Source organism: Entelurus aequoreus, linkage group LG27 (assembly GCF_033978785.1).
Source record: "Entelurus aequoreus isolate RoL-2023_Sb linkage group LG27, RoL_Eaeq_v1.1, whole genome shotgun sequence".
NCBI classification, from domain to species: Eukaryota; Metazoa; Chordata; class Actinopteri; order Syngnathiformes; family Syngnathidae; genus Entelurus; species Entelurus aequoreus.
The window spans coordinates 1,712,315-1,723,266 of record NC_084757.1 but is presented as its reverse complement, the minus strand read 5'-3'; the positions used below and the strand labels follow the sequence as shown (position 1 = coordinate 1,723,266).

The following is a 10,952-nucleotide window of genomic DNA, read 5'->3' as shown; positions in this document are numbered from 1 at the left end:
TAAGCAGTTTTACATAAACAAACAGTTGCACATTCATAAATTGAAAATGTTGCAGACTGAAAGGGTTTAGGTCAGGCCTGGGCAATTATTTGACTCGGGGGGCCAGATTTAGATAAAAAAAAATATGTCTGGGGGCCGGTATATTTTTTTAGGAACACTAATACAAAACCTCATAATAATGATTGAAAGCTAAAAACGTTATGACAGACCGCCTTAAAAAATGGAATGGAATTTGACATTTTTTTACTGAATGAGACACCCAGAATGTACATGAAAATAAAGAATGTGGGATTTACAATATTAACTATGAAGGATAAAACACTGAATATTGACAACATATTTTACAATAACCGAAACACAACAAAACAGTGAAATATGAACGCAAAGGGTTCTGAGATATCTCATAGGGACCAAAGTAACTAATTAGATAATAATAGTAACTAATTAGATGACCATAGTAACTAATTCGATGACCATAGTAACTAGAATATCATGCAGATTCCAAGCATTGAAAGACTTAGTATAGTTGAAGACTTACGGTCATTAGAAAACATCACTGCACATCATAACAACTTTCCATCTTAAACATCTAAAACAATTATTTGGGAATGTCCGGCGGGCCAGATTGAAAAGTTCAACAGGCCTGCCCGGGCCTTAATTTGTCCAGGTCTGGTTTAGGCTGAAGTTGAACACTTATTGCGCATAACCCTATAAACAATGTCAAATACAAGATGAGCTTCCTAAAAACATGAAATTTCCTTTGCACAACATATTATAAATACACCTTGTACACAACATAAACACTGTTCAATTATGTACACAGTAAAGACATGTGCAATATCCCTGTACACGTGTTAAACCTTTGTACCAATGATATACTATATACAAACAATTATACTTCCATTATTTATATCCCACATTAGTTTGTAATTAACAATTTTCAACTAATGTTTGCACTCTGCCTACCTTCCCTGCATCCTGGGATTACCACCATTTATGGTCTGAAACAGTGGTATCCACAGTGCGGACATTTGCGGGCATTTTTTTTACCATATTTTTAAAAATACTATCAAAAAAAACATGAAAAGTGGAATAAAAGAGCAACGAGGTGAACTGTAACAAGAAAATGTTGCAACTAATACAAAAAATGTTGCCATGCAGACAGTTTTTTACTTCAGAACCGCCCGTCAATCTATCCATTTTCTACTGCTTGTCCTTCCCGGGGTCGCAGGAGAGATTGGAGCCTAAAAATTAGCGATTAATAATCTTCACTAAGACGTCACTTTCGTCACTTGATTGACATTCACAGCCTTCCTGTCGTTCATTAAGAAAAAATGACCGACAGGAAGGCCAGAAACACTTTATTTCAACAGACTCTCGCGCCGTACCTGCCGTCAAAACTCTAAAGACCGACCGCACAGTTCCCGTCTTCACAATAAAAGCCCTGCTTCATCCTGCCTGCGCTAACAAAATAAGAGTCTCAGAACGCTAGCAAGCTAAAATAGAATAGAATAGACTTTGTCATTATATTTGCATATAACGAGATTAAGGACTCCAAATTACGGTGCGGTAGTGGAAACAAATATGGGATAAAAATTAATTACACAAGAAGTAATAAAGATAAAAAATAAGAATTGAAATAGACTACTATCCAATAAAAATAATAAGCAATCCTGTACAATATACAGAACAAGACAAGAGTACCGGAGTAATAATAATAATAATAATAATAATAATAATAGATTTTATTTGTAAAAAGCACTTTACATTGAGTAAACAACCTCAAAGTGCTACAGTGTATTAAAAATAAAATTAAAATAAAAAGATAAAAAAATAAATAAAATAAAATAAAGATAAAAAAAAAAAAGAAAATAACAACTACAACAGCCAAATAGCTAAAACTAGTATGCATATATCTAAAAAAAAAAGGCTTTTTTAAAAAGAAGGGTTTTTAAGCCTTTTTTTTTTTTTTAAATCCACAGTCTGTGGTGCCTTCAGGTGGTCAGGGAGAGCGTTCCACAGACTGTGAGCGGCGGAGCAGAAAGCCCGGTCTCCCATTGTTCGTAGCTTTGTCCTCGGAGGTTGGAGTTAAATTTATAAGTTTGAGTTCAAGCTATGGAGTTTGCCGCCAATGTATTTCTTGCAAAGTGTAATAAAAGGAGTATGGAAGCTGGACAAATAAGATGGCAATACCACTTTCATGTGGTATTGGACAGAAAGGAGGACTTTTTTTTTCTCCTCCAATTGAAAATGTGGACGTTATCATCACTACTGTCTGATTCCAATCAATGCAAGTCATCACAATCATACCAACTTATATTCTTGTCTTCATGGAAGAAAATAATTGAACATGCTTGTATTATCATTAGGGCTGCAACTAACGATTAATTTGATAATCGATTAATCTGTCGATTATTACTTCGATTAATAATCGGATAAAAGAGACAAACTACATTTCTATTCTATCCAGTATTTTTTGGGGGAAAAAAACAGCATACTGGCACCATACTTATTTTGATTATTGTTTCTCAGCTGTTTGTAAATGTTGCAGTTTATAAAGGTTTATTTAAAAAAAATTAAAAAAAATTCAAATTAAAAAAAAGCCTCTGCGCATGCGCATAGCATAGATCCAACGAATCGATGACTAAATTAATCTGCAACTATTTTTATAATCGATTTTAATTGATTAGTTGTTGCAGCCCTGATTATCATTAAACACCTTTAACTTGTTAACCTCTCTTTCATAAATAAATCAATATAAATGATATATATGAACTAGGGATGTCCGATAATGGCTTTTTGCCGATATCCGATATTCCGATATTGTCCAACTCTTTAATTACTGATACCGATATCAACCGATACCGATATCAACCGATATATGCAGTCGTGGAATTAACACATTATTATGCCTAATTTGGACAACCAGGTATGGTGAAGATAAGGTACTTTTTTTAAAAATTAGTAAAATAAGATAAATAAATCAAAAACATTTTCTTGAATAAAAAAGAAAGTACAACAATATAAAAACAGTTACATAGAAACTAGTAATGAATGAAAATTAGTCAAATTAACTGTTAAAGGTTAGTACTATTAGTGGAGCAGCAGCACGCACAATCATGTGTGCTTACGGACTGTATCCCTTGCAGACTGTATTGATATATATTGATATATAATGTAGGAACCAGAATATTAATAAGAAACAACCCTTTTGTGTGAATGAGTGTAAATGGGGGAGGGAGGTTTTTTGGGTTGGTGCACTAATTGTAAGTGTATCTTGTGTTTTTTATGTTGATTTAATAAAAAAATAAAAATAAAATAAAAATTAAAAAAAACGATACCGATAATAAAAAAAAACGATACCGATAATTTCCGATATTACATTTTAACACATATATCGGCCGATAATATCGGCAGGCCGATATTATCGGACATCTCTAATATGAACGATCCCCTGCACTTGGTCCATTGAAAAGAAGCCGGGCAGCAGAAAAAGTGTTCATCACTACTGTCTGATTCCAATCAATTCAAGTCATCACAATCATACCAATTTGTATTCTTGTCTTCATGGAAGAAAATAATTGAACATGCTTGTATTATCATTAGGGCTGCAACTAACGATTAATTTGATAATCGATTAATCTGTCGATTATTACTTCGATTAATCGATTAATAATCGGATAACGGAGACAAACTACATTTCTATCCTATCCAGTATTTTTTGGAGAAAAAAACAGCTTACTGGCACCATACTTATTTTGATTATTGTTTTTTAGCTGTTTGTAAATGTTGCAGTTTATAAAGGTTTATTTTAAAAAAATAAAATTTTTTAAAAAAGCCTCTGCGCATGCGCATAGCATAGATCCAACGAATCGATGACTAAATTAATCTGCAACTATTTTTATAATCGATTTTAATCGATTAGTTGTTGCAGCCCTGATTATCATTAAACACCTTTAACTTGTTAACCTCTCTTTCATAAATAAATCAATATAAATGATATATATGAACTAGGGATGTCCGATAATGGCTTTTTGCCGATATCCGATATTCCGATATTGTCCAACTCTTTAATTACCGATACCGATATCAACCGATACCGATATCAACCGATATATGCAGTCGTGGAATTAACACATTAGTATGCCTAATTTGGACAACCAGGTATGGTGAAGATAAGGTACTTTTTAAAAAAATTAGTAAAATAAGATAAATAAATCAAAAACATTTTCTTGAATAAAAAAGAAAGTACAACAATATAAAAACAGTTACATAGAAAATAGTAATGAATGAAAATGAGTAAAATTAACTGTTAAAGGTTAGTACTATTAGTGGAGCAGCAGCACGCACAATCATGTGTGCTTACGGACTGTATCCCTTGCAGACTGTATTGATATATATTGATATATAATGTAGGAACCAGAATATTAATAAGAAACAACCCTTTTGTGTGAATGAGTGTAAATGGGGGAGGGAGGTTTTTGGGGTTGGTGCACTAATTGTAAGTGTATCTTGTGTTTTTTATGTTGATTTAATAAAAATAAAAATAAAAAAAATAAAAAAACGATACCGATAATTTCCGATATTACATTTTAACGCATATATCGGCCGGCCGATATTATCGGACATCTCTAATATGAACGATCCCCTGCACTTGGTCCATTGAAAAGTAGCCGGGCAGCAGAAACAAAACAAATGAAGACCACAGGTAAGCGCAACAAGTCAACATTCAAATGCGGGAAAGTCTGCCTTGGCTTTGGGAGGAAAAAAAAAAATATTTAAGCATCAGAGAGTCTGCGTTGTTTATTAAATCACTCAATCCAGCTCAGGGGGGGTAAATAGAGCAAATCCAAAAATCCTTAAAAAGTGCTTAAAGCCTGAGAGGAATAAATGGAAATACTGGTGGTGCTCCCACTATGGCAGACGCGTGTTTATAATCTCCAACGTGTGCTCCATAAAGTAAATATCTGTGCAGGCCAGGCATCACTTTAAGACAAATCAGGACTTGACGCACACAAACAGAAAAGCAATCAAATCCTGAAAGTGATTCTCGCCTAATGACTATGATAATCTCCACTTGAGCTGCGCTGTAATTGCTCCTGTTAATCGTGCATTAATTTGTTGACGACATTCTTTGGGACGACTTGCCAGCGTCTTGGAATCAAGGACGGCAAAAGCAGAGCGAGGCCGGATTACGTTTGTTGCAGCTGCTGATGTAAGACGGTCAGCAGAGAGCATCAAAACATTCTTCATCCTGTACTTGGGCAAATATCACATGAAATAAATACATCTGCTGCAGTATTGCATGTGAATACTGAGAGATGATGTCTATATGAGAAACAAGTTGATACCATGTAGACAGTCATTATTTAAACCAGGAGTGCCCACACTTTGTCTGCAGGCCAGCAACTTTTCTATTGACCAAGTGGAGGTGATCTACAGTACATACACATACATACATATATACACACACACACACTAATAATATATATATATATATATATATATATATATATATATATATATATATATATATATATATATATATATATATATATATATATATATATATATATATATATATATATATATATATATATATATATATATATATACACACACACATCTATATATACACATTTATATATATACTAAAACATACACATATATACATACAATATTATGTTAGATCCACTATGGACTGGACTCTCACACTATTATGTTAGATCCACTATGGACTGGACTCTCACACTATTATGTTAGATCCACTATGGACTGGACTCTCACTATTATGTTAGATCAGGGGTCTCAAACTCAATTTACCTGGGGGCCACTGGATGCAGAAACTGGGTGAGGCTGGGCCGCAAAAAAAGATTTCTTAAAAAAAATCTATCATGCACTTTTTAATGAATTCACCTTCTTTGAATGGCTTTCCCGCCGTAGCAACCATCTCACTCACCATGTAGCTAGCTTTGACTGCTGCATCGCTCTTTTCGCTTGCTTTCTTGACGAAATCTTGTTGCCTCAGTAGACTGGTTTTAAAATTTGCAACCCGGTTCACTCTCTCATCTCCCTGGTATTTTGCATACTCCTCAGCATGTCTAGTTGTATAATGATGTTTCAAATTGTATTCCTTGTGCATCGCAACTTTCTCTGTATCAACTACAGAAAAGAGCCATAAGGATTATTCATAAAGTAGATTACTTAGAACACACTAACATATTATTTATTAATTCCGGTTTATTGAAATTACAGGAGCTAGTAAAGTTACAGACGTTATGTGTCATGTTTAAGGCTAAAAGTAAAACATTACCAGCAAATTTACAAAAAATGTTTGTCATCACTTCTGAGAATGAAGAGCATAGAAGAAAAGGTAATTTCCAACATCAGTATTCAAGGACAACTTTAAAACAAATGTGCATATCAGTGGTGGGGGTTAAACTATGGAATTCTCTTTACAATGAGATAAAAGATTGTAAAAATATATAAAGACAGAACAATAAGATCATATGGACAGCCATAAGTGTTTACATTTTGCTTTATATTTATTATTTTACTTATTTTTTGCCTGGTTTTGTATTTGTTTTGTATCATCCTGTGAGGTGTATATTACTTTTGTTTTTTTTGTTCGGTTTGTACATCATGAAGTCTTGCACTTCTTGTGTTTTTTTGTGTGTTTTTTTGTTTGTTTTCGTTATATTTGGATGTATTTGTTGGTTTATATGATATCATTAAGTAAGACTACGTATTATGTTGAAGGGGGCAGAAAAACATATGATTTTTCTTCATCCTGCTCCTTCTCAGGCATTGGTGTGTAAATGTATAATTGAATAATTGAATAATTGTGGTTTAATTGTCTATCGATCAAAGATGCACATCAATGAATGAGATAAATAAAAATTAAATGAAATGAAAGACACGTTGGGGTGCCCCTATGCTCAACAAAGAAATATTGCATCAAAAATCGTCTCTGTCTGAAGCCAACGGGAGGGGAAGGAGGGGGGCTCGCCGTGGAGTTTACAGTTACGGTAGCACAATTAGCCCCGAACGGGCTAACATCACCACTAACGTGTTACACGTCTGATTCGCCCAGCGACTCTCTGTCGGAGTATCAGCGCTGGGGTCCAGTGCACCACACTTTTGTATTGTCGCTCAGTCCTTCGGCGGAGTGCTCGTCTTCCCCGCCCGGACTGTTTACAACGGGGGCGGGAGCGAGCAGGCGGGCGAGCGAGGGAGGCAGGGAGGGAGGGAGGAAGAGCGTGAACGGGTGTCGTGGAAAAGCGGCAAAATGTTTCTCTGCTTGCATCACGCAAGTGACGTCAATGCATACTTGCCAACCTTGAGACCTCCGAATTTGGGAGATAGGGGGGGGGTTGAGGTGTATGTGGGGGGGTTGAGGTGGGCGGGGTTGGGAGGAGACGGGGTTGGGGGTAGGGGGTGTTTTTGTAGCCCGGAAGAGTTAGGGCTGCAAAGGATTCTGGGTATTTGTCCTGTTGTGTTTATGTTGTGTTTAGGTGCGGATGTTCTCCCGAAATGTGTTTGTCATTCTTGTTTGGTGTGGGTTCACAGTGTAGCGCATATTTGTAACAGTGTTAAAAAATAAAATATGACCACCCTCAGTGTGACATGTATGGCTGTTCCTCAAGTATGTCTTGCAATAACTTGCGTGTGTCTCTAGAAGCCTCATACTACATGTGTCTGGGCTGGCACGCTGTTTGTATGGAGAAAAAGATGATGCGTTGACAGTTTCTGGAGGACACTTAAGGCAGTGCCATCAAGGCAGTGCCATCAAGGCACGCCCTCGCCACACCGTGTTAGGTAGATTCCTTCAGCTCCGCACACAACGCTGTCAAGCGCCATTCATTTAAAACTCGCGGGCCGCACTAACATTTAACTTTCATATTAAGGTGGGGGCCGCAAAATAACGTCTCGCGGGCCGCAATTGGCCCGCGGGCCGCGTGTTTGAGACCTCTGTGTTAGATCCACTATGGACTGGACTCTCACATTATTGTGTTATATCCACTATGGACTGGATTCTCACAATATTATGTTAGATCCACTATGGACTGGACTCTCACTATTATGTTAGATCCACTATGGACTGGACTCTCACACTATTATGTTAGTTCCACTATGGACTGAACTCACAATATTATGCTAGATCCACTATGGACTGGACTCTCACTATTATGTTAGATCCACTATGGACTGGACTCTCACTATTATGTTAGATCCACTATGGACTGGACTCTCACAATATTATGTTAGATCCACTATGGACTGGACTCTCAAAATATTATGTTAGATCCACTATGGACTGGACCCTCACACTATTATGTTAGATCCACTATGGACTGGACTCTCACACTATCATGCTAGATCCACTATGGACTGGACTCTCACAATATTATGCTAGATCCACTATGGACTGGACTCTCACTGTTAGGTTAGATCCACTACGGACTGGACTCTCAAAATATTATGCTAGATCCACTATGGACTGGACTCTCACTATTATGTTAGATCCACTATGGACTGGACTCTCACAATATTATGTTAGATCCACTATGGACTGGACTCTCACACTATTATGTTAGATCCACTATGGACTGAACTCTCACATTATTATGTTAGATCCACTATGGACTGAACTCTCACACTATTATGTTAGATCCACTAAGGACTGGACTCACACAATATTATGTTAGATCCACTATGGACTGGACTCACACAATATTATGTTAGATCCACTATGGACTGGACTCACACAATATTATATTAGATCCACTACGGACTGGACTCTCACACTATTATGTTAGATCCACTATGGACTGGACTCTCACACTATTATGTTAGATCCACTATGGACTGGACTCTCACACTATTATGTTAGATCCACTAAGGACTGGACTCTCACTATTATGTTAGATCCACTAAGGACTGGACTCTCACTATTATGTTAGATCCACTATGGACTGGACTCTCACACTATTATGTTAGATCCACTATGGACTGGACCCTCACACTATTATGTTAGATCCACTATGGACTGGACTCTCACACTATCATGCTAGATCCACTATGGACTGGACTCTCACAATATTATGCTAGATCCACTATGGACTGGACTCTCACTGTTAGGTTAGATCCACTACGGACTGGACTCTCAAAATATTATGCTAGATCCACTATGGACTGGACTCTCACTATTATGTTAGATCCACTATGGACTGGACTCTCACAATATTATGTTAGATCCACTATGGACTGGACTCTCACACTATTATGTTAGATCCACTATGGACTGAACTCTCACATTATTATGTTAGATCCACTATGGACTGAACTCTCACACTATTATGTTAGATCCACTAAGGACTGGACTCACACAATATTATGTTAGATCCACTATGGACTGGACTCACACAATATTATGTTAGATCCACTATGGACTGGACTCACACAATATTATATTAGATCCACTACGGACTGGACTCTCACACTATTATGTTAGATCCACTATGGACTGGACTCTCACACTATTATGTTAGATCCACTATGGACTGGACTCTCACACTATTATGTTAGATCCACTAAGGACTGGACTCTCACTATTATGTTAGATCCACTAAGGACTGGACTCTCACTATTATGTTAGATCCACTATGGACTGGACTCTCACACTATTATGCTAGATCCACTATGGACTAGACTCTCACACTATTATGTTAGATCCACTATGGACTGGACTCTCACACTATTATGTTAGATCCACTATGGACTGGACTCTCACTATTATGTTAGATCCACTATGGACTGGACTCTCACAATATTATGTTAGATCCACTATGGACTGGACTCTCACTATTATGTTAGATCCACTATGGACTGGACTCTCACATTATTGTGTTATATCCACTATGGACTGGATTCTCACAATATTATGTTAGATCCACTATGGACTGGACTCTCACAATATTATGTTAGATCCACTATGGACTGGACTCACACTATTATGCTAAATCCACTATGGACTGGACTCACACACTATTATGTTAGATCCACTATGGACTACACTCTCACACTATTATGTTAGATCCACTATGGACTGGACTCTAGTCATCTGCGGTCTCCTCCAAGGTTTCTCATTGTCATCCCATTGGGTTGAGTTTTTCCTTGCCCTGATGTGGGATCTAGCCGAGGATGTTGTTGTGGCTTGTGCAGCCCTTTGAGACACTCGTGATTTAGGGCTAAATAAGTAAACATTGCTTGATATGACACCAGGGGACTGTCTTCAAAGGTAGAAGATAACTCCGTCTTGGCATCAATCAAAGAAGATACAGTAAGCAGCATCAGGTGGAGCCCTTGAAGCACTCCCCCCCCCCCCCCCCCCCCACCCCAAATATTTCAAGTAGGAGTTGAATGAAAGGGAGAGCTCTTAAAGGTACAGTAACCACCGTAGGTGGGAGTGGATGTGAATGCCTCAGCGAGGAGCCTCTGCCAAACTCAATTCCTCAACTTCACAACAGACCGGAAGAACGGCAACTTTTGAACCAACTGTATTGCAAATGTTCCCACCAACGTTCCCTAGAGTCACATCCCACCATTGGAGGTAAAAGTGAGGAGTAGAAGCTTAAGAAGGATACTCACAGTTCCTCTGGAGACCAGGCGCAGGAAAGCTAATGGCAGTCACTAGGACAAGTTGAGATCTTTGCGCCGCGAGAAATGACTCACATCCCTTCTCCCAACCACTGTCAAGCATCATGAGGAGGTAAACATTTCCAAATATGGAGAAAGTATGAAGTCAGCATGGAGAGCAACATCACTCTGGCTTGCCTTTCGCTGGGAACGTCAGCGTGACTCGGCCCAGCCAGTTCTGCGGTGCGCGACTTTCAACTGGCAATACTCACAACAATAGTGACCAAGTGTCACGTTGGGAAGGTTTTTGTTGA

General features: G+C 37.7%; 1 protein-coding gene across 1 annotated transcript in view; it reads right to left on the bottom strand.

The window, feature by feature from the left end:
* LOC133644068 (lipoma-preferred partner homolog) overlaps positions 1–10,700 on the bottom strand; it is a 320,875-nt gene extending 310,175 nt beyond the window's left edge. The window contains exon 1 of the mRNA XM_062038391.1: positions 10,651–10,700. The gene's annotated coding sequence lies outside the window, so the exon portion shown is untranslated. The remainder of the gene's footprint in view (positions 1–10,650) is intronic.
* Between the last annotated feature and the right edge of the window lie 252 nt (positions 10,701–10,952).